Genomic DNA, 24,897 nt, shown 5'->3' on the forward strand with positions numbered 1-24,897 from the left:
ATGTAAAGGGAAAGAAAGGAAAAAGTTACTCAAAAGGTGGATCTTAGCTAAAAGCTGCAAATGGAATAATGGTGTCTGGAGATAGGGCAGTTTTCCTTTGAAGAAATGAGTATTTTGATGAGCTGCTACATCTGGATGACAAAATAAAGGTTGATTTGAATTATATGAGTTCCTCTAACTTGTGGTTTAATTACGTACATTTCAGTCCGAGACTGTTTTAGACATCTACACACATACCTTTATAGGGAACGTCGAACGGTGCGGAAGACTCTGTAGATGGTCGAGAAATTTCTGTTGGACAGAAGAGGCCATGAGAGTAAATAAAATGGAATAATTGCAATCCAGATTATTTACTATATATTTCACGAGAGGCAGTCCTTTATTTTTCATTTTTATTTCATAACCTTAAACATTAAATTCTACTTCTGCATGTCACTGAATTGGAGGATTCATCGTCAGGTTTTGTTTTTACATGCAATTATATGGTGCGATTTATAAGCATTTGCAACAAGGATAGATGTTACAGGGCGAAAATTCTATAAAGGATTTTCTCCTTCAAATGTTATTAGTAAATAGATATAAGCCAATTTGTATTTGAAATTCAGCTCATATTTCTTGTAAAAATTTACTGGATTTCACATTGTGGCATAAGAGAAACTTCCATTTAATTCCATGACTGCCATCCATTTCTCTCACTGCATCCAGAAAATGTACGTTAATCTATGTTATACTGATCATATCCACTTTAGGAAATTCACTCAAGAAATTACTTTAATGCATTTTATAAAAGTTTCTAGTACTGATCATACAGATTTTAAAAAATGAATGAAAAATATAGTTTTGACAAAATCACGTGACAAAAAAAGTCTGACTGTTCTGAGTTCCATGTAAGAGCTTTAAGAAACGCACCATTGAGCTGAACGGACAAACTCTTTTCTCGGTTCTTATCGTTGTCGATGGAAGCATTGCACCTGTACGTGCTAATGTCCTCTGATGTCACGCTTCGGATGATCAGAGTCGTATGCAGTTCCGGTGGACTCTCTCTGACCTGGCTCTCCCGCACCTCGTATCGACCACCTGCGTAAGAAATGGGATCAATAGCTGAATAGCCGAATAAATTACCGACAAGAAGTCTGAATTACTTGAGGATTATCTCATAGGTTCCACTTTGGAAGGAACATACAGAGAAGTACAACACTTAATACCACTTGACGGGAAGCTGTACAGACAATTATTTTGGTGAGCATCAACACTGGTTTAGTAATCGGTGGGAAACTTGAGACAGACACATTTCTTGGAGGGAAAGTATACACATTAGAAATGCTTTCTGGCAGGAAACTATGTAGAGATACCTTTTAGAAGGTAACTACGTAGACAGCTTTTGACCGAAATATTGACAGCCCTATAGCATTAGACGGGAACTAAACAATTAAGACTTAGATGGTAACTATGTAGACAAAATTTGACAGTAAAAATATAGAGACTACTTTTGGCAGGAAACTATGTAGAGACTTTTTCTTCCTGTCGACTATCTTAGGCATCTTTAGACGGGAAACTATATAGATAACTTTGGCAGTCAACTAAACAGACAGCTAAACCAATAGCTTTTGATGGGGAAACTAAGTATACAGCTTTTGACAAGAAACTATATGCGATAGCTTTTGCAAGTAAGATTATACAGAGGCTTTGTTAGGAAACACCATAAAAAGCTTTTGACAGGAATCTATGGACGAGGAAAATGCTTAAGGCAGTTTTTATCAGGATATGTAGAAAATTAGTCATATATAAAGCATATTCATACTAAACACAAGACAGCTTAAGCGAAGAAGAGGAAGAAGTAAATGAGCCTCACACTGTACTCATAGGGGACTACTCTGCGGGTCAGATGCATTAGTCGCTTACCCGATATAATCATTTTGCCGTTGCTGTCCTGCCACAGCACGACGGGCCTCGGGTATGCAGTCACAGAGCAATTGATGGCTACGTCGTCCCCGAGGAACACCCCGATCATCTGGAGGCTAACGTGCACATCTGGGGCAGAGTCTGTAGGAGAAGAACATTTCATTTATAAAAACAGTAATATTCTTTACTTAGTAAACAATGCGAAAAGGCTCGTTAGCTTGTTTGTATGGAGGGGGAGAGAAGGCGTAAACTTGACAAGTGTAAAGAGAGAGAAAAAGAGATAATAATACTTTTAGAGCCGCCCTTTCTGAGGGATAGAGTCGTACAGACACACACACATATATTATATATATACATACGTATATATACATATATATGCATACATACATATATATTTGTGTGTGACAAAGATTCATATATATTTATATACACACACACACACCTTTTACACACACACACATATATATATATATATATATATATATATATATATATATATATATATATATATATATATTGAAAATATTCCTTATTCATGTAGCAATCCCATCACATATACATAATTGCCTTGTAAGTTAAACTCCCTTTGAAATTCGTCACGACTTCAAATTCTTAAAAATAGGAAACAAAATTTCAGCAACCAAGAGAACAAAATCTCAAGGATTTATGAACACTAAACTTCTTCTCCATCAAATATAAGACGAAGTTCATAATTCATGTTTAGAGTCTGATAATGTTCTCTCCAGAGAAGCTTCGCCAAGGCTTTCCTAATTATCTACTTTCTGAATAGTAATGACTAGATCTAACTTTCTCACCTGGAGAGAGAGAGAGAGAGAGAGAGAGAGAGAGAGAGAGAGAGAGAGAGAGAGAGAGAGAGAGGAAATTAATACACTACCATGAATATATGCATATGCACTTTTATGTATGTATACATATATATACACACATATATATATATATATATATATATATATATATATATATATATATATATAATATATATATATATATTATATATAAACCAAATAATAACAATACGCTTAATTTGGTTCTAAATTGTTTAGCACCACAAAATATTCCAGATACTGTACCGGCATACATAAACCTTACACAGAAGTACAAGACGAATTAAATTAATAATAATAATAATAATAATAATAATAATAATAATAATAATAATAATAATAATAATAACATAGACAAACAGTTATACTTGGAGCCAGATGTAAACATAAAATGGAAATTCCATATTTCTCACTGCATGGTAGCTTGAGAAATAATGTCATTCTTGTAACGATGACGAAATAGAATAAAGAACCTAATGTTTCTGAAACGCTAATTAGCCTCTGCAGCATCACTGCTACTTATGGAAGAAATTCAAAATGATTACTCAGGTTTCAACATTTCCTCAAAATCTGATGTGCTATGTGATGAGTATATTAGAAATCATTCTTATTTCTCTATATTTTTTTTTCTCCTGGTTTTTCGTTCTCCAGTTCAGAAACGTTAAACGTTTCATAACTGCTTATTTCTTAACAATGTTTTGTTATTTCTCGTTTGGGAGTTTCATTCATGCCTGTAATTACACACACACACACACATCTTAAAACTGAACATTGCTAAATCTAACACTCCTTTCATCCTAGTACTCTTTCGAGCTTGTTTCCCACTCCATCTCAACAAATAAACACATAAGGTAATAATACCCGTAAGGGGGTAGTGCCGTCATTACACCTCACGCGCGGTGCACTGTAGGCATTACTTACGGTTCTTTGCAGCGTCCCTTCGGCCCCTAGCTGCAGCCCATTTCATTCCTTTTACTGTACCTCCTTTCATATTCTTTCTTCCAATTTACTCTCCACCCTCTTCTAACAACTGTTTCATAGTGCAACTGCGAGGTTTTTACTCCTGTTACATCTCCGTAACCTTTTACTCCCAATCTTCCTTTCAGCGCTGAATGACCTTATAGGTCTCAGCGCTTGGCCTTCGGCCTAAATTGTATTTTCACATAAGGTAATTATTAATCACGTTATATTATAAAATAAATAATTAAAAAGCTATTTTCTAAACAAAATGAATAAAAGTTCCAACCATTCTTCCTTCTTTTTATAGGCTTTCCGGTATTAGACCTGAGCCAGAGGAGAGCTTCAGGTTTACCTTCCCATTTTTTTTCAGAGACAACTATCATTTGTAACCCTAGTGATTTAAATTATGTAATCCAGTTTCTATATTATCCTAGTTACCACTCCTACTCCATATACACCTTCTGAACTCATATAAACCTGCTTATTCGATATACACCGACTCATTGTCGTCATGTTCAACTTTAATGAAGACGACACACCAACATCAAACGCTCACATTTTAAGTGTCCCATTTGTCAATTTCTCTCCTCATATTCTGGAGCGACGCCATTGTTTTGAAAATGATGTAATGGAATTTACATTAATCTCCGGAGATTACTTTGCATTGCGTTGTGGGGACGTGGGTAGGGGAGGCATCCGGGTCTGCCTGCTCATGATCTTGCAGTTTTGCAGAATTGCTTCCTAGGGCTTCCAGGGAGATGGGAATGTAAATGACGCTTCCGTCTGATTACCCGACTCACCCGCCGCTCTCAATCCTTCCCCCTCCCCATCCCAGCATCGCTCGGATAAAATTAGGAAACTCCTTCCATTTAATTAAATTCTCGGTTTTCAAATGCATCAAATGGTCTCTTTTCGAGTTAACTGTAGGGACTTGGATCCTCTTAAGTCGCCCGAGTAAAATAACGTTAATTTATGGTTCCCTTTCAGATGAGTCACTCGGTCTTTTGGAGTCTCGGGCACATTGTGACTTACTGCCTCTAAAACCAAGCGCTATGACGTGAAGCAAGTACAACTGACTTTTGGGGGATGTTGGTGCCATTGTCCACCACAACGCCTCCCCCCTCCCCATGGCAGACGTAAGAGACTTCCGATAGAGCAATGGTTGGTTGGTTTACATTAAACGGGCCTTGTACACATGCCCTTGCCCAAAGAATTGTAAGGTGTTAAAGGAAACAAAAAGCATAGTTTAGCCCTCCGAACTCCGAATAAATAACCAAGGTGGTGTATCCATAGAAATGTGAAGCTATCAAGTGACTTGTTAGAGATTTAAAAAAAAAGCGAACATTAATGGATCTCGCAACACACTATGATTAAGAAAATTATCTCTAATTTTTGTTTTATGCAGCGCTAGGTATGTACGTAAATATGGAAGAAATTAAGCAAGGAACTCAAAATTTACCACTTTTCCTGTGATCCATTCCTCTTTCTTTTGTTGGCTAGTGTTTCTTCCACTTCTTTTGTTGCCTTCCCATCGCCCCCCCCTTTTTTTACCTCTTTCAGTTTTTTCTTTTTTTTTACCTCCTCAACCAAGTCGATGAAAGTTTATGAACTTCATGAAAGGTGAAGCACCTTCTGCCTTGCAGTATTAACTTTTGAAAGAGAATTTCATCACATTTATAATGTATTTATCATATTTTTTATTGCGCCTTTCATCTGGCTTCCTGCCTTTACTTTTCTTTCTTACTTCTTACTTATCTTAGGGCCCCAACGTGATTTCTTCCGGCTTGCACCAGACTGTTAATGCTTGTTGTAAATTTCAGTTACACTTCGTATTCTGTAGGACAAAAAATGACATTTACTTTATGATCAACCCTCCTCTTTTATTTGAGATTGGAAAACCGGCAAGGGGGCATAAACCTGTGTCATGAAGACAGATTTCTTTAACTCACTAGATGTGTAAAACTAATCGTTCTTTTGCTCCTTTTCCTTTCCTTTAAAGAAGGTCTCCCTGGCACCTTTCTTTTGCCCATTTCCAGCATAATGACACACCCTTTTCCGCTATTTACTTCCGCCATCCCGATATGAAGACGTATTCAGCTATAAAGCTACGAACTCCTGAGGTGTTGGCCTTTAGGAGCCACACTGACGAACACTCTCTTTCCCTTACTCTGAATTACGGGCTGCTGCGGAGCAGGAGCCTGCGCTGGCATAAGGCCAGCTTAGTTTATGTGCAACGTTGTCTGGGCCTTCCGTGGCTGTTGCCCATTTTAGTACTGGCCAGACCCAGTCAGAGATGTTTGTAAAATTTTTATAAGCAAAATATCTGTAACTACTCGTATCTTAGAGCACCGACAAAACGCGACAATTACTGGAAAGGAAAAGGGTTACTTTAAGAAAGTTCTAAGAGACATCGTAAAAATGAAACCTGAGATTGAGGAAAGCGTTTTGTTACAAAAGTTTAGCTTTGGGCGGAGTTTTTAGGTTTATTTTTCTCTTTTTTTTAGTTTTTTACAATCATCAAAGACTGTAGGTCACTCCGCTGAAAATTCAAATGACAAATACATTTTCTTAAAGAGAGCGATCTTTCCAAATTACCTTCTTGATACAAGAAACAAATACAATGAAAAAACGGATGAACTATCTGTGCAAAATGTCGATAAGAAACATTCACCCTACCTCACAGGTAATCTTAGATACACTATTCCCAATGAACGAAACAAGTACAATGTTAAAAATCAAGTGTCCAGATTCAGATGCCTACACATTTACAAGAGGTAATGGTTACACAGAGTTAAAATTATGGTTGAAAGGAGGAGTTCTCAAAAGCCTGACCAGAAAGAAACACAGAGTGGCCCGTCTGCTGGAAATAATTCAGTGTTCACTCACAACTCACCCCGTCAAGAAAATGAAACGCAAGTTTTGGATTGCGGGTTGAGGTGTGTATTGAGTTTTGGCTTGCTTGAATGACGAAAGAAGGAAAGGAAAATCCAACACTGAAACTTACACCTGACGTTAAGGACCATCCTTTTGGAAACTGACGGAGGAACGGAGTTGTTGGCGATGCATAAGTAATGGCCCATGTCCGTCCTCTTGACGCTCTCGAAGGACAGAACTGCTGTCTTTTGCTCCAACCCGTCCAAATGATCGGAGGCGCTCGACGGAGTGGTTGAATCGAAGGGCGCGTTGACTGACAACGTATGCGCCTCCGCCGAGGACCGAATCTTTGTCTTTGGGGTATGAAAGATGGTATTCGATGACACTGCAACAGGAAAGAGAAAGAAGATGAGAAATTTACATCTTGGATTATATATATGTATACACACACATCTATATATATATATATATATATACAGTATATATATATATATATATATATATATGCTATATATATATATATATATATATATATATATATATATAACAACCTATATATGTAACTCTATGTATATTCTATAAACAATAAGCAGTCTCCCTGTGCAGCACGCGATAAGACCTAAAAACAATACAGGAGTTAATAAGGAGCCAAACTAGAAACTTTTTTTCCACGGAGTAAAAAGATGAATAACACGTAGTGAAAGAACAAAAGCAGACTCCAAAAGAATGGAAAATAATGGGCTGCAAAATTCTGTACATGGGCTCTGGGATATACACGAAGGAAGGAAGAATATAAATGTATGAAGGTCCGCAAGGAAAGCAATAATGATGAATACCACGAAAATAATATATTGTGAGTGCGTATGATCCACTTATAGTTATACAGTAATATATGTGTATCCATGCAAGTCTATCTGTTCAGCTGTCTACGGTATTTACATATTTACGTGTCGCAGGATGTGACTGTCACTCTAAGTTCTAACCCTAAGGGATAGGTTCGAATCCTGGCCAGGTAGGGGCACTTATCAAAAATAATTCCACTTGGGAATAAGCTTTTTTTTTTAATGTAAAGAGAGTTCGACATTAACAGATTTTATTTTGGATTAGTATTTTAAAAATGAACACAACTCCCTTTTCTCACACACACACACACACACACACACACACACACACACACACACACACATATATATATATATATATGTATATATATATATATACTCTTTCATATATATATATATATATATATACAGGGGGAATTACGTTATATGAAATACAAAAAAAGCACTGGCCACAAGGTAATTGAAATAAACGGAGTACTTTTACTCTACGGAATTTTAAAGGAAACTGCATAGATGGTAAAAAAAAAAGGCTTGCAATGCAGACTCGTTTTAACAAACAGCAATTGAGATTAAAGAACTATATAACCAGTTTCATGCTTACAAAAGGTTACAGAATGGTCATACATTCTTTTAATTGGTGGTCTCAAAACCGAGTCGTCACTGTAATCCTTTTTTCCACTGTACGCAGTTTACTTGAAAATGCCTTAGCGTAAATGCGAAATATCTTGGACTCCATTGCTTCGCTTTCCTTTTAGCCATACTCTCTCTCTCTTTCTCTTCCTTCGCCACCATTACAGCGACTCGCCACAGTCGACCACTTTCCATATAATAATTAACTGCATAGATCAATATATGCCAAATGATGTTTACGGGATATTCCTAAATTATTCTCTCCCGAAGTAGTTCCCATATGCTGCCTACAGAAACAAGTGTTGCTGTGCATGTGGAAAAGTGAACGCAAATGAAAAGCACCTGTTAACAAGTTAAACTAAAAACTACGAAACGATAAGTTCACGAAAATGTTACTTAAACTATTCCATCTTACTTGAGAGAGAGAGAGAGAGAGAGAGAGAGAGAGAGAGAGAAGGGGGGTTACGCCTCGCTCAAGGTTCTAGTTTGAGGGTGGGGAGAGGGAGTCAAAAGCTCCGTGAACCGAAAATTGGAAACGATATTAAAAGCCCAAAGAGCAATTTTACCGCCCAATAACTTCGGAAGAAAAATTGTTTTGACAAGAAAATGTCGAATATCATGAATGGAGGGAACTACGGGAAAAGTCTCTCTCTCTCTCCTCTCTCTCTCTCTCTCTCTCTATGTTTCCTTTAATAAAATAGGAAAAAAACATGATTGGTTCCAATATCTAAATCGAGAGTTATTTTGTATAAACTGCAATAGTCTTCTATCTGGTGCCTTGTTGTGCTTGCTTTTTTTTTTTTGTAAAGGTATATAATGGAAGTTTAGTTGCGAGATAAGACAGGTTTGATATAGGTGTTGACTTAATTTCTGTATCCACACATACTGATCACAAGTAATGTCATTAGTTATGATACGCATTGTCTTGTTTTTATTTTGGAGTCAACCTATGTTTGGGTAAACAACCTAAACAACTGTACTGGTTAAAAGTTTATTTTAAACCTGCAGCACATGTACTGCCTTAAAATTGAAGACTGCAGTATCTGCAAATTGGACCCCCTAAATAAAGCATTGAAGATTCATTCTGAAACTGCAGTAACTTGTGTATTAGTGCCTCACGAGCCCAATAGGTGGCATATCTCAATTTCGAAAAGTTTCCAGATACAGCAGTTTTCCACATATTGAACTGATGTACACAAATATACAGTATGCATGTGTATATAACATATATATATATATATATATATATATATATATATATATGTATATATATACTATGTAATATTAATAATATATATATATATATATGCATCTATATATTTATATATATATGCTACCAAGATAGATAAACTTTTAATACTCACACAATCACAGCTTTCAAACATGATTGTAAGTGGCTTACTAGTTTTTTATCGTATAATTACATGAGGGACACTGCACGAAAACCTAAAGTTGCCTGTCATTGTCAAATTGCATATTAATGTGAAGCTCAGTAAGAATGTCTTAATCTCTTTAAGAGTTAGGTAAATGTGCAAGTGCATTTGAAGCCTTGTAGCTAAGAGTTAAGTTACCTGACAATATGAAAAAGTTATGTTCATGAGACATGTAAATTACCCAGTCTTTATGAGGGTTGTGATAAAAGCGTTATTTTTATCGGGTTGTTTTTGTTTTATATCATCTTCCTTATTTTCCTCATATTTTCGTTTTCGAAGCTCATTGTGTACCACTGTCACTTCTATCGGTCTTCTAAGGTTTGTGATAAATTTAAGCACTTCTGACAAAGCAATGCGGTCAATGGTAATCTTGAACTCTTAATTTCCAAGACTTGGTTTTTCTTTTTTTCCGAGAAAAGGAAGTCCTAGGCAGGTCCAAACTGCCAGCAACCCAGCCGCTGAAGGCATCTCCGCATAAACGGTATTCGAAAAAAATAATTTAGCCAGCACTCTTCCAAGTCCTTCCTCGCCTCTTTCGCCTGGCCAACTCTTTCATTCCTCAGTCACTGTTTGTTAATCAAGGGTCATTAATTGACAATTAATTCCCAAATCCAATAAGCTGAGTCTTTCATCTCCTCCCGAGGAAAGAGGGATCAGTAATTTTCACTCAGAGGAGACCATCCGGTGCGCTTCTTTGTCTGAGATTTTCGGGAGGTTCGTTACTTGAAAAAAACTCGGAGTTCGAGGCAAAAGACAGGAGTGTTGTTGATACAGACAATTAGACAAGAAAGAAACACTAGTTATTTATTAAACATAATAATGGAACTGAAATGATCTCATTTCCTATTGGCAACAACAAATGCTGCAAGAGACAAATGATGCGATAAAATCATGGCAATAGAATAAACAATATTATTTCTTAAAATAATTAACAGATGAAAACGCTTATGAGACCAGGATTGTCATAATTCTATTTCAGGAAATAAAACTATAATCAGAAAAATGTTAAACAATACCCTAAATTTTGCAACTTTATATCATGGAAAACCAACACTCGATCGATTATAAAGGAATTCTTTCAAAACAAAATATCCTTTATGAATATGTTGTAAAACATGTTCGTATCAAGTTCATCTCAAGATGATAACTGAATCGATAGCACCTATTGGTCCAATTGATCATCGGAACGATGTTCGTTCTAAACTTAATGAGCCAACTTCACATTATCATCAGCTTTATTAACAAATTCATTTATGTCAGAAAATTGCAGAAATTCAGTACCATGAAGATTTGGACGAATGTTCTCGTGATATAATGTCTTATATGTTGATTTTACTTATCGATATCTTATTAGCAAACCGTGAACTTCTAGTGTCGAGGACAAAGGTTGCTTGACGCGAGTTTGTAATACTGAATTCATTAGCAGCCCAAGGAAGGAAAAAGATACGACGACTAGGGCGGAATATGGAATAATAATAATAAAAAAAAGGCGATGATGATGCACAGGGTTCAAATGGCGACACTATTTCACAATACTGACGCAAAAATATCGAAGCAAAATTGCTAACGCACAAAATATTCTCAAAAATGATGATTGCCCTGGACCACAATTACTGACTCGATTGTGTTCAGGGGCTGCACAGGGAAGCTGAAAAGGGCTACAGTTTTCAATAGGTCTACAGAACCTCCAGTAAATTTGTGTATTCTTCAGCAATACTCGACCGTAGCCTATCAGATAATCAAAAGAAACGATTAAGAGTCACTTGGCGACCCTGAAGTCTGACAACAAGAAAAAAATGTATTGTAACAATTAGGCATGGCTAAAAACTGTCTAGTTGTGACTTTGAATTTGCCCCTGACTTTAACCCTGATGGGAATTTTTGTGGTTACAAACCTTTGGAATGTCATTAAAGAATACTTTTAGGGTCAGACATAGACACACGAATGCAGCATATATCAAAATAACAGATAAATACTAGTTCACGCAATATGGTTGCAAAGTAGGAATCATCTTTAATGAATCATGAATAATAATTCTTCAGTTTCATGCATCAATAATATGAAGATCAATTAGCTATCCTTCACCTTAATTAATTTCTGAATTTTTGGAAGTTCAGTGACTAATCTTCTGAATATGTGGAATAATGTTTTAACCGGACTGAAATTACATTTTGTACCTTGGCCTGGCATGAGATATTTAAAGTTTAATCTACAATTATAAAATGACAAAGGGATCTCTCTCTCTATCTCTCCCTCACGGAGAAAAAATTCTGATTATCCGTATGTTTCGTATACAGGGATATCGACAGATATTAGTATGCTTTGATAGATTGTAATTCTAAATTAGTATGTTTTATCTCTCTCTCTCTCTCTCCTCTCTCTCCTCCTCTCCTCTCTCTCTCTCCCTCTCTCTCTCTCTCTCTCTCTCTCTCTCTCTCTCTCTCTCTCTCTCTCTTTCTCATGTTTCTCGACTTCAGTATCCTTCGAAAATACAACAGGAAAATGTGCTCACCAAGAATAAAAAAGTTATTTATTTACTTTATAATAAATGAGGCATAGGTATCTTTTTTCACATAGTCGTAATACGCAAGCATCACATTTCATCTTTATAAAGAATCTGAAATAATGTAATCATTAGCCATAACCTTCACGGCGATCAGGCGATCGGTAAACAGCTGCTTATGACTATAACAGATGTCAATCATAACTAGATGTTAAAAACGGCTTTTTGATTGAAGCCATTCCTGATTTTCTACAGAAATTGAGAGATTAGGTCTTTTGTCTTTCCGTTATTTTGTATTCCTACTATATCATTTCTTTTAAATGAACACCACCCCGATTCAACCCATATACGCACATATATAATTTTCTCTCTCAGAAGAACTAAATGCTTTTTGTTAGACACACAAGAGTCCAACAGAAGCCCTACTGGAAACTCAAGGCTGAGAAGCAGCGAAAATGGGCGAGGCATTATGCAAAATATAACAAAGCACTTCTGTTCTCCCTTTGTTTAATTTATATGGGCATTTTCTGTCTTTACTCACACACATACATAAATACATACATACATACATACATATACATATGTATATCTATGTATGTATATGTATACACACTGTAAATATATTTATCTTGAAGTTACATATACGGACAATACTTAAGCATATAAAAGTTTTGCGTACCTACACCAATGGCAAAATGCGTTAATCCTGTTTACAGTTTAAAACTTTAAATACCTACTAGAATTCAAGCAGCGTCGTAAGACGGCACTAATTATAAAGACAATGATGATGCTGGAAAAGTCACACTCGAGATTGATAGGAAAACCTATCCCATCGAGAGAGAGAGAGAGAGAGAGATTTAGAGAGAGAGAGAGAGAGAGAGAGAGAGAGAGAAGCTGGTAATCGCATTCGCTTCATTTTCTGGGCGACAGAGTTTCTTTGACATATCACCAATTCTATTTTGGCGCCGTAAAGGTTTCGAGGGTGGCGGGGAGGAAAAAAAAAAAATAGCTGGTGGAATCTTGAAGTATATTGGTACTAGATTAATACCGAACACGAAAAGCCATTGGGTGCATTGGGTGTTATGAACCAAGTCAAGGAGATGCTTTGGAGTACATGGACGAATGGAAGGGGCGATGGAAGAGAAGGAGTAGATGGGGATGGGGAGGGGTGGAAGATGGGTCCGAGGGAAAAGGGCCTGTAAGAAAGAAGTATCTTATCAGGAAGGGGAGGAGGCAGATGAGGAAGGGAGGCTGGATGGCGGTTGGGAAGAAAGGTCCTGCAAGGATGGTCCCTCACGAGGAGGAGGAAAAGAGGAAGACAGAAGCACTGTTATAACAATACTCATCGGATCGGCTCTTTAGGAGGAGGGGGAGGGAAGAACCAAACAGGGGAAGGGAAAGGAGAAAGATATTGCAACGAAGAAAGTTCTTCATGAGAAGGGAGAGGATGATTAGAAGGGGATGCAGATGAGAAAGAGAAGAGAATTCCTCCAAGGAAGGAAGAAGGTTCCTCAATGGGGACAAACATTTATAAGAAATAAGTTTAGTTTCCTCATGAAGGGGAAGGGAAATGGGGACGCTGACGGAGAGGCGAGGAGAAATGAGGGGAGAAAATTCCTACAAGGGATAAGGAGGAATTTCCCTATGGGAAGGAAAGAGGGAGGAGGCGGAAGAAGAGAGAAAGGGGGACAAGTCCCGCAAGGAAGAAGTTGCTCAGGACGCCTGACGAGAGCGCCGAAGAGGGCTGACGAGAGGGGAGCGGGTAAAAGCGATGGAAGAAGAAGAATTCAAGATCGCATTTTTTGAAAGAGAAAATTACCATCGTCAACCTGGCGTGTGATGATATCGGTGTAAGCGACGAGGAGAAAGATACATTCCTGAATGAGGAGATTACATAAAATCTTTAAAAATACAGCGACCGAGTTGATAAAAGAAATGGTTTTGTATGTAAATAATAAAAAAAAAAGCGACCGTGTTGAGAAAGAAATAAATTTGATTGAAATATATAACACTCGAGTCACTGAGCTGTGGACAAACTGAATTTGTATGAAATCTAAAAGCAGAAGATGGAAAACTCAGCAACAGAGATGGAGGTCTAAATTCGGTATCAGAACAAATACAAATGCTGAAGGGAACGATAAAAATGAAAAACGGTAATGAATGACTAGGCTCCTTAAGTAACCTATAAAGCAAAATAAATGAGATTAAAAAACTTGGTCTAGTGAGATTACGTGAAAAAGAGGAATGGAATGAATGAGTTTTTAACATAACAAGAATTAAACTTTCACAACGATGAACTTTAGCTTTAAGTGAACAAAATCTATCAAACAAAGCAAGCAAATGAGAAAAAACACTGATCTGTGGTTGATTTAGGATATTCAAAAGGTAGTAAGGATTAAGCATATATATATATATATATATATATATATATATATATATATATATATATATATATATATATAACTCTCTATATATATATAAACTATATATATATTTTCCATAAGATCCAATGAAATGGAAATCTATGAAAAGGGAATTTAAAGAGAATCCAAAATTATTTCATCATATTAGACAACAATAATAATCTACGGACAGACAATACAAACGTAGAACTGAAAAGGGAAGTAAGAGAAAATGTTGGAGGTGGTGATATTCTACGGAATATTATGCAGTAAGGGAATATTATAAAAGAAGAAACAAATACCGCTGTAAACTTTATGAGATGAAATATATGTAAAAAGAACGAACGTACGTAAACTGCAACATTTGTAATATCTCATGCAAATTCGTTATAAGCTCAAACGATTATGCAATAATGCCATATAACGGATCAACAGTTGATTCGTTATTCAAAAAAACTTCCAACTTTTAGACTTCTGTTATCAGACATTAAAGATACCATGTGGGTGTTTTTAATTTTTCGAAAACTAGAAAAGAGACAAAATACCTCTCTCTCTCTCTCTCTCTCTCTCTCTCTCTCTCTCTCTCTCTCTCTCTCTCTCTCTCTCTCATGATCCTGTTTATAAAACAAAGTTATTGCAGTCATTTCAAATGCATTCTGTTTTGTTGGCTTCCTGAGTTATAGAATTCAGAGAACCTAAAATGAATCTGAAAAGGATTGTGCAATAACTGCTTTATAAACAATAACAAGTTATATATGTGTATATATATATGTATATATATATATATATATATATATATATATGTGTGTGTGTGTGTGTGTGTGTGTGTGTGGTGTGCTTCAGCTAAAGATAATTTATATATTTTTGATGAAGCTCATGATTTTCTTTGCAAATCATAGTTGAATATCCTCCCATCAGTTTATGTATTTCTTATTCATGGAGAATTTTATTGACGTCAAACGGGTAATATATTCAGTGATATATAGTGCCGGTGTTTTCCATAACAAATTTCAGTTGATACTGCCATATATAATGATATGATGTATATTATGCTTCTGCTATGTTTCTACGGAGTCTTGATATGACTACAGTATATAAGAACCTTTTTACAAAGCATTTTTCTGGCGTTAAAATTTATTATGCCATCACAACGGTCATCATGGCTTAAAAATTCGAAATTAATACTAGTAACATTTTCAACGGCAATATTTTCAACGCTTTTCTGGATCTCCTCTCTCCTCTCTCTCTCTCTCTCTCTCTCTCTCTCTCTCATTTTTCAAATACTCACTTGTAAATGTGAATGTATTAATTAACAGTATTCAAAGCGATTGTAGACAGAGGTTGAAACACGTTGTTAATGTTACCATTGAATATATTTTTACTAGATTTCTTTTTAAGTCATGATGACTGTTGTGATAGCCTATTAAATTTTGACGACTGACAAATGCTTTGAAAAATGGTTATCTTATAAAAACATATCACGATATCAAGAGAACGTGGGAGAAGCAAAATAGTATGCATATAACAAAATTTTGTGAGAAACTTGCTGTGGAAAATACCAAAGTCTTTTAGATCATTGGAAATGATTTCCATAAAAAAATCATAACCTTCAATCAAACATTTATAGGTTCCCTTTAGCTGAATTATAATCATTAGATATTGGATGGTCGTGACGTCTGAACGGAATCGTTAATATCATAAAATTAGTTTTACTCACGCGTACTAAAAAGAAAAAAAAAAATGTTGAAACTCTAAAAATATTAGGATGTGCGGTGAGTAGCTCAATGCAGTTCTTAAACCGAGAACATCACTAATTTGCAGGAGGGCTATTCCAGATCTGTTTTAATTTCAAAAGGAGAAATTATCTTAAGTTTTGTAGAGTTAGTAACTCAGGTGATGAAAGAAATACTGTGAAGCCCCAAAAAATTTTATTACAGCTAGTAAATGAAATTAGGCTCTTTAAGAGGCTTTACAAACATTCAATATATAACTGTACTTTTTAATTTCTTAGCGAAAATGCAGGTAATACAGACGATGGTTTAATTTACCAACATTTCCGAAATAATCACTGAAGTTTTAGGAAAAAATGTCTAATCTTTTATACAGTTTAACTGATTAAGTTCTATTAAATGTCATCACAACGCCTGTTGTCACTAATGACAATCTAAAATATCTTCATCATCCATAAACAGGGAAATGACACCGCTGTTAAAACTGCAGTGCAATAACTATGGTTATAGACACCGATCTTATAAAATGAAGGCCGCTAAAAACAACCGTTAGAAAGCGATGAGACAAAATGAAAGGGAGAGAAAAACAGGAGATAAAATAAAAATAAGAAGTCACTTTTAAGCACATTTATCTCTCTCTCTCTCTCTCTCTCTCTCTTTGCACCACTCCAGAAACTAGCCAGAATAACAAAGCTTTTATCTTCTCCTTGGAAATAAGAAAATTGTCTACTGAAATAGCACCCGAAGGCTGCAGCGGCATCTCGGGTTGTCATTTGTTTCCGACATTTTGCTTTATACAACCGAATTGGGAAAAGAAAAGGGCGGAGGAGTCTGGGTGCTTCTCGGAATCACAGGGAAAAAAATATTTGTTATTAATAACTCGGCGCTGTTGTTCAAATTCCATAGAAGCCGAAGGACGGAAATACTAATTATTATTATTATTATTATTATTATTATTATTATTATTATTATTATTATTATTATTATTATTAACGAGCATGATCATTTGGAACAATGTATAGCATGCTAAAGCTCATTGTAACCTTCGATGTAGTAAAAGAGAACCTTGAGGATAAGAAATGATAACAAAATTGATTGCTGCTTATAATGATGATTCTGTTATGCTTCTGGAATGACAACAAATTAAAGTAATCACTAAATAAAAGAAAATTTAAAATAAACGATGAATGTCATAAAACACATGAGTTAGTAATTTTAAAGAACCTTATAAACAGGAAAGACCAAGGTCTCTTCTTAAAGGTATTCGACGGCGTTGGCAATTCTGAAGGAGGGAAAAGAGTAAAGTGGAGGCAATGAAGTCAGTGTTCTGGTATCAAGCATAAAATATTGGGTTTATTTTGCGCTGGCTCTCTCTCTCTCTCTTTCTCTCTCTCTCTCTCTCTCTAAAGCATTGCACTGTAAGATGTGAAGTAAAGCGACATTCGTAAAAAGTAGTAGTATGTATTGCGATGCTAGATCTCACCACGCTGATTTCCCACGGGGAAGCATGACAAAATATGGGAGGTCAATAGGACAACACTTAGATTCTACCTAACATTCGGGCCTAGATTTCTGAAATCCATAAGCGAAAGAGAGACACGGAGTCAAAACAATGAAAAAGAGTGGGGAAATTTGGTGAGGTTTTATCAGACTTTCTTGTAATAAATCAAATGACAAAATACACATAATCATAATATTTTCTTTTTTGATTCATTAAACTTTTATTCAGTTTTTGTTGTATTGATGATCAAATTATCCCCAAAATGTACGCTGTAGTTATGTTGGCTTTAATCGCCTAAATACTGCAGTTTGGATTCTTTCAATCTACTGTTTAGTTTTCTGTAAAGAAGCTAATTCTTATACAACTGTCTGTCAAATCCGCCCTCAGATCTTGAAAAATGACTGAGGCTAGAGAACTAGGTGTGGTGATCATCCGCCTCAATCATCAAACATGCCAGGCTACAGCCCTCTGGCGTAGTGGGTGCCGGCCACATTCAGGTTAGGTTAGCCATAACAGCCATCTGGCAACGATATAGGACATACCACCACGGTGCGTAGTTAAGTTTCATGGGCCGCAGCTCATACAACGTGCTCAGAACCACCCGAAAGATAGCTCTGGCTCAGTGAAGCATGATTCTATACCTTTATTGAGAACTCGATTGCGCTGAAGAAACTTCGGCGCATTTTTACTTGCTGTCTTACTACTTATACTTAAGCAAATGTTTGTGCGTAAATGCAAAGCTATAAGCGTTTTGTATAGATATAAATCCAGACAGATATACTGACACACACACATACACATATATATGTATAAATATAGAAAATAAGGCAAATATACAAGGAAAAATGAAACTGCTTGGAGTGAGATTTATTTTCATTTACCATAAATCATTTGTTGCCTTTATTAGACATTCATCACGTTCATATCTTTAAAGGTCGGTATGTATGTATATATATATATATACTATATTATATACTGTATATATATGTATATATATAACTATATATATATATATATTATATTTATTAATACATAATGCATTGGAAACTTCTAAAAACACACACACACACACACACACAGATTCCCATTACTCGCAAACCCCCTCTCCCTTCCCGCCAGAGATAGGCAGCAAGAGGAGCAACGAGGTGCACCTTTTGTTGTTTGGGATAGAACTCAATTCTGCAATGTTTTTCCCATTCAAAGGGTTGTATTAAGAACGGGCCGCCAAAATACTGGAAAATTAATGCGCAGCATCCGGATTTCCGTGTAAATGTCATCGCCTCCAAAAAAAATTAATCAACTGCCGTGTAAAAGATGGTGCGTAAAATCTAATTTAACGGGTTGTACTCGCAAATAATATTTCTTTTTCGTCTCGCCTCATTCTTTGCTTTATTTTCGCAGTGTTTCTACCAATTATTTTTTTTTCTTAAGTTTTGCTTATTGTTTTAATCCCTCCTTTTTTATCTACATTATCCTTCTAATTTAAGTTATCCTTGTAATTTTTACATTATATATATCTAACGCCTACTCTCATGTTTTAGTATCTGTTTCTATTTTGACTTCTGTTTTCAAGGGTTAAACAGCACAGTTCAACCACTTGTTCTTAGCCCTCAATGTTTTGCACTTGGCATGTATGCATTGTATAAAAAATATATTTATTTCACCCAAATAGTCGCCTTAATAAATGTTTACTCCGGAGCTGATTCAACTATTCCTTTATTTCTTGCTCAACTCTGCTTTCCACGGAATTTTCTGTCGCATTCACACACACACACACACACTCACACACACACACACACACACACACATATATATATATATATATATATATATATATATATATATATCCCATATATAGAGAGTGTCATAAAGTCCTTTACCATTGAAAAATATATTTAAAAGCATATAAACATACAAATATATGAAGTATTACAAATGAGAAGTAGATATCAAGTTTTTTTGCCTCATTTAATACACCTCTATTAAACCTGCAATAGTTGCACAAGCACATAAAGACAGTACTTGATATCTTGCCATGTTTGTTGTAGCATAGCCTCAACAATGGTGACAATGGTATCAGAGATCTTTTGCTTGAGACAAGAGATGTTAACATACCCCCATAGAAAGAAGTCCAGGGGAGTGATATCTGGTGAATGAGGTGGCCAGGGAATTGGGCCATCCATTCCAATCCACCGGTCTGGAGGTTTGATGTGGTGGTGCACCATCTTGCTGGAAAGCGATGGTTAGTTTAAGGTCATTGTTGAAGACTGCTGAAGAAAAATGGACTAATGAGTCGATTGCACATAATCCCACACCACACATTCACCCTTTGGACTATCTCAGTGAAATTCCCTAGTCACATGGGGATGTTCAGTCCCCAGATTCTCACATTATGTGTTCGGTTCTCCTGTGGCATGAAGGTTGCCTCATCACTAAAACGAACTCGGTTGAGGAACATCTCATCCTCAGAAATTCGTTCCAGCATGTTAACTGCAAACTCTTTTCGTCTTGGTTTATCATTTAGCTGAGTACATAAACAAATCTGTTTAAGATATCTCATCAATGGCTTTTGTCATATATTTTTTAAACTGTAAAAGAAATTTTATGGACACCTGTGTATATATATATATATATATATATATATATATATATATATATATATATATATATATATATATATATATATATATATATATATATGTAGGGATAAGTGTATTCATGTGTGTACTGAACCCAACACATCCTAGCACATGTACAAACTGTGCAAACACAAATGTAAAACATAACTGTCTCTTTTCTTTCTCTGCATCTTTTCTCACTTTTATGTGGGGTCGATGTTTCTAACAGCTTTCCTCCACCTGGCCCGGTCAAATACATCGTCCTCTGACAACTGTTTGTCTCTCAAATCTTCTTTAACTACATCCATCCACCTTAGCTTAGGTTTTCCTCTTGCTCTTCCACCAGGCACCTCCATCTGCATCACTCTCCTCCCTACATCTGTCTCATCCCATATCATAGCATAGCCCATACCACTGCAGTCTTCTTTCTTGGAGTCTTCTATTTATTCGTTCTGACTTTGAAGTTCCTATAATTCTTTCATTCTTGATCCTGTCCATTTTTGTTACTCCACGCATCAACCTAAGCATTTTCATCTCTACATCATTTCTACAAATCACAAATAATTTCCGACACAAGACCGTAACCAGTCAAACAGTTCCGGCAACAGCTAACCAAATATCCATCCCCCACCCACCCACCCACCTCCCCAACCCTTGCCAGACTGAGCGCTTTCCCAGCACATCGAAAAATTGTCGGCACCACGAATGATAACATCATGCAGAGCAAGTTGCATAAACCATCCACCCCATCACTTCCCCACAAAAATGCTTTCCCCCCTAACCCCTCCTCTCCAAGTCCTCCCTCCTCTCCGGAGGGCCGTTTATATTAATAAAGTCCAAAAGCGTGACTCGCGCATGGTCAGTCGGATTTAAAACGGCTCCATTTTTTCCGCATTTTTCCCTTCGTCCTTCGAAAGAATTTGATGGATCATTTTCTTTCTTGGTCGCTCTCTTTTTTTTTATTTTTTACTTTTTTTTATTGTCCTGAGTGTTTTCAACCGGCGGTCAAGCATCTGATTCCGTTTTGATATCTGAGTAAATAAGTTTTGCAGTGAGAGTGGTCTTGTCACCATCACCATGACGGAAAATGCTGGATTTTTTTTTTTTATAAATGTTGGACTTTGAAATTCTTTTTTGTACTATAACTTTTTAATAGATTTTTATTTTCCGTGACAGAAATACCTACCAAATACGACAAGAGCTAGAATGCACAAACATATTTGGGAAAACATCTAAAGTATGTATCTTTTCCTTTTGATAAATTTTCCCCGTTGGATTTTATCCTTGCCTTTGTTACTTTCACTGTTTCTCTCTCCTCTCTCTTTCTTTTTTCTGTTGTTCCTCTTGTTTCTTTCTCTCTCTCTCTCTCTCTCTCTCTCTCTCTCTCTCTCTCTCTCTCTCTCTCTCTCTCTCTCTTTAAATTTGACGAGCTCGGTCACCGGAGACCAATTTCCTAGGAAGTTGTGTCTTCGGTCTAAGCGCACCCATTGGGGTGAGGAGTGAAGAGTTACCTCAATGATTTCCCTATTATCTTGGGGATTGGTTGTTACCACACATCACTATGGGTTGGGGATCAGATCCTCGACCCCCTCCCCTATCCAGCAATCCAATTCATCCCTAACCCCACTTTCTCTCTCTCTCTCTCTCCTTTCTAATCTTTTTTCAGCGGCTGGTTATACGCTTCCCGTTCTTCTTTCTTCCTTTTTGACATTTTTTCATGAGAAAATTTCCATAAAAATTCAGAATGTCTTTCATCATCTTCTTCTCCTTAGTTGATGTTTCTTTGCCAGGCTCCGCTGCTTTCGTCAGCAGACTAATGAAGATCAATTTATGAAGTTTTGAGAATATGATTTCGACGAGACTTCTTGGCAAATCTGTTCGGTTCTTTGTTTTACTGATTTACAGGAGAAATTCGGAGTGAATTTAGCCTGCCAATATTATTATTATTATTATTAATGGAAATGTCCAGCTTAAAAACAATATCAACAACAAACAAGACCAGAAAAACTTCAACAAAAGCTGTTAATTACATTACCACTAAAACACACCCATATCCGTAGACTACACTTTCAATATGGAAAAGAACTGCAGCGTATTTTGTCCATGCTGATGAAAAAATACAAGCCTCTTTTGACGGCAAATCAACGGAAATATTAAAAATTTACGCCTAAACAGAAACCAAGACTGTATATAAATAACCATTTCAAAAGAAAGAAAAAATTAATGGTTTACTGGATATGTAAGGACGTATGCCAGTGCAAGAAAGCAATAGCAGAACACTTCTATATATATACATATATATATACATATGTATATATACATACATATATATATATATACATATATATAGGAAATAGTGCATACATGGCAAAAATGAATAATTCCTTGTGCATAATCATGTGAATATATATATATATATATATATATATATATATATATATATATATATATATATATATATATATATATATATATTCCACATCAAATTATACTAAATATTCATTTACTGTCTTATACTACTACTATATAGTAATAACTAACATATATATATATATATATATATATATATATATATATATATATATATATGTATGTATATTATGCATGTATGTATGTATACCAGTAAGATAGAAAGTTCATTATATTATAATCATTATAGACAAAGCTGATATTGTTAAGTTTTCTGCATAGCTGCCACTCTTATTTGATTCAGGAGATGAAGTTAGCACGTGCCTGTGACTATTATCTTTCTTTAGGGCCACCCCCTTTTAGGTAAACGATTGTGAACCACGTCCTGAAATACCAATATGATTCCTTTTACATACGTGTATTAGGTACTTGGTGTTTAATCGACTATGGCGAGTCACAGTCTGGCCGAGGGAGGATGTGGGTCTTGCAATCACATCCCTAAAACCACCACCTTCGAGAGGTGATATATGTATATATATATATATATATATATATATATATATATATATATATATATATATATAAACTGCAGTTAGAAAATGGTATATATGTATATATGCACATTACAAAGATATAATATACCACACACACAAATCATGCATATATATGTGTGTGTATATGTATATATATATATATATATATATATATATATATATATATATATATATATATATATATATATATATATATATATATATATATATATACTCATATATATATATATATATATATATATATATATATATACTCATATATGTGTGTGTGTGTGTGTGTGTGTGTGTGTAATTACTCTTCTGTGGAAAATAAGAGTACTGTCTGCTTTTATGAAATAATGTGGAAAATTCTGGTGGAGTTTGGTACGAATGAAGGCTTAATTTTCAGTTCTTTTAAATACAAGTATGCAAATAGATACTCGCTGAATTTCGCAACATTTATTCGAATTATATTCCGTTCCGCACAATCTGTATCGAACAAATGATATTTTGTTTGGGTTAATCTCCGGCAATTATTTACTGAATATCTACCAAATGCTATATATATATAACTTCAGTGAGTGATGAAACGCTGTATTTATAAGTTGTTGCCTCAGCCGACGAAGTTGGTCGGTAGTAACGCATTCAGCCGTGTGTGTCTGTTACCTGCTTAAAGCTACACAAAAAGGAATTTGCAGATCTCAGGGAAATTTTGTACTAGAGTGAGTTACAAGTCAAGGAAGCTTGAATGATCAAGTGAATGACAGACTGATTATCAGTTATCTAGTATCACAACTGCCAGGGTCACTAACAACGTAAAGAAATTTTGACACTATATTAGTGAAAACCGAACTATGTTAAAATTTTTGAAAAATCAAAAAAATGGAGTGGTAAATGCCGTGTAACTTGAGATTTGGTTTTTCAACTAAATTTTCTCTTAAAAATGTTCAGAACGCGTTTCACTCAGAAACAAAATTAGTGTTCATCTGGTAATACTGATTTTTTTTAAGTACATCAGGCTATAAACATGTGCTGACCAACACTTCATGGGGATTATTAATTTCACATCCGAAGAAGAGTAATCATATATTTCTCCAAGAAGAAGAAGAAGAAGAAGAAGAAGGATCGGTGTAATTGGTTTTGTCTTCTGCAGATACAAATTAATGAAAAAATCTCTTAAAACTTATGAAGTATACAATTCATGAGTCCAAGAATGCAAAACTGTTCTCAAATGAAAAGCATGGCAGGGATATGGGACAAAGACCGTATGAATGATGGAAAAGAGCTTTCCGTTATAAATGGCAGAACCCGTGATATCCCAAAACAAAAAGTCCTTAGATTCAACAATGGAGAGCCTGGCCCCCAGCAAAGATAGCGCTAACGTTTTACGAAGACAAAATGCAGCTATCGAGTGAACACATCAAAGCGCAATATCTATAAATGCTGGAAGAAGAAGAAGAAGAAGAAGAGAACCAAGTGTCCCCTGCGTTAAGTATAGGGATGCTATACAGAAAAAGTGTCTCTTGCGTTAAGTACGCGGATGATGTACAGAATATATTCCAAGACGCAGGTTAAAACGTACACGCACAGACACATACCAAAACAAAGAACGAAAGGAGTATCTTTGTGTTAGGACTTTTCCTTCTAGAATTATTAATTCTTTACTTTAAAATGAGAGAGAGAGAGAGAGAGAGAGAGAGAGAGAGAGAGAGAGA

At 35.7% G+C, this 24,897-nt stretch overlaps 1 pseudogene; it reads right to left on the reverse strand.

Moving 5' to 3' along the window:
- The window catches only part of LOC136847583 (lachesin-like), a 119,411-nt pseudogene that overhangs the window by 24,206 nt on the left and 70,308 nt on the right, over positions 1–24,897 (reverse strand).

The sequence above is a fragment of the Macrobrachium rosenbergii genome, chromosome 17, assembly GCF_040412425.1.
Source record: "Macrobrachium rosenbergii isolate ZJJX-2024 chromosome 17, ASM4041242v1, whole genome shotgun sequence".
In the NCBI taxonomy this organism is placed as follows: domain Eukaryota; kingdom Metazoa; phylum Arthropoda; class Malacostraca; order Decapoda; family Palaemonidae; genus Macrobrachium; species Macrobrachium rosenbergii.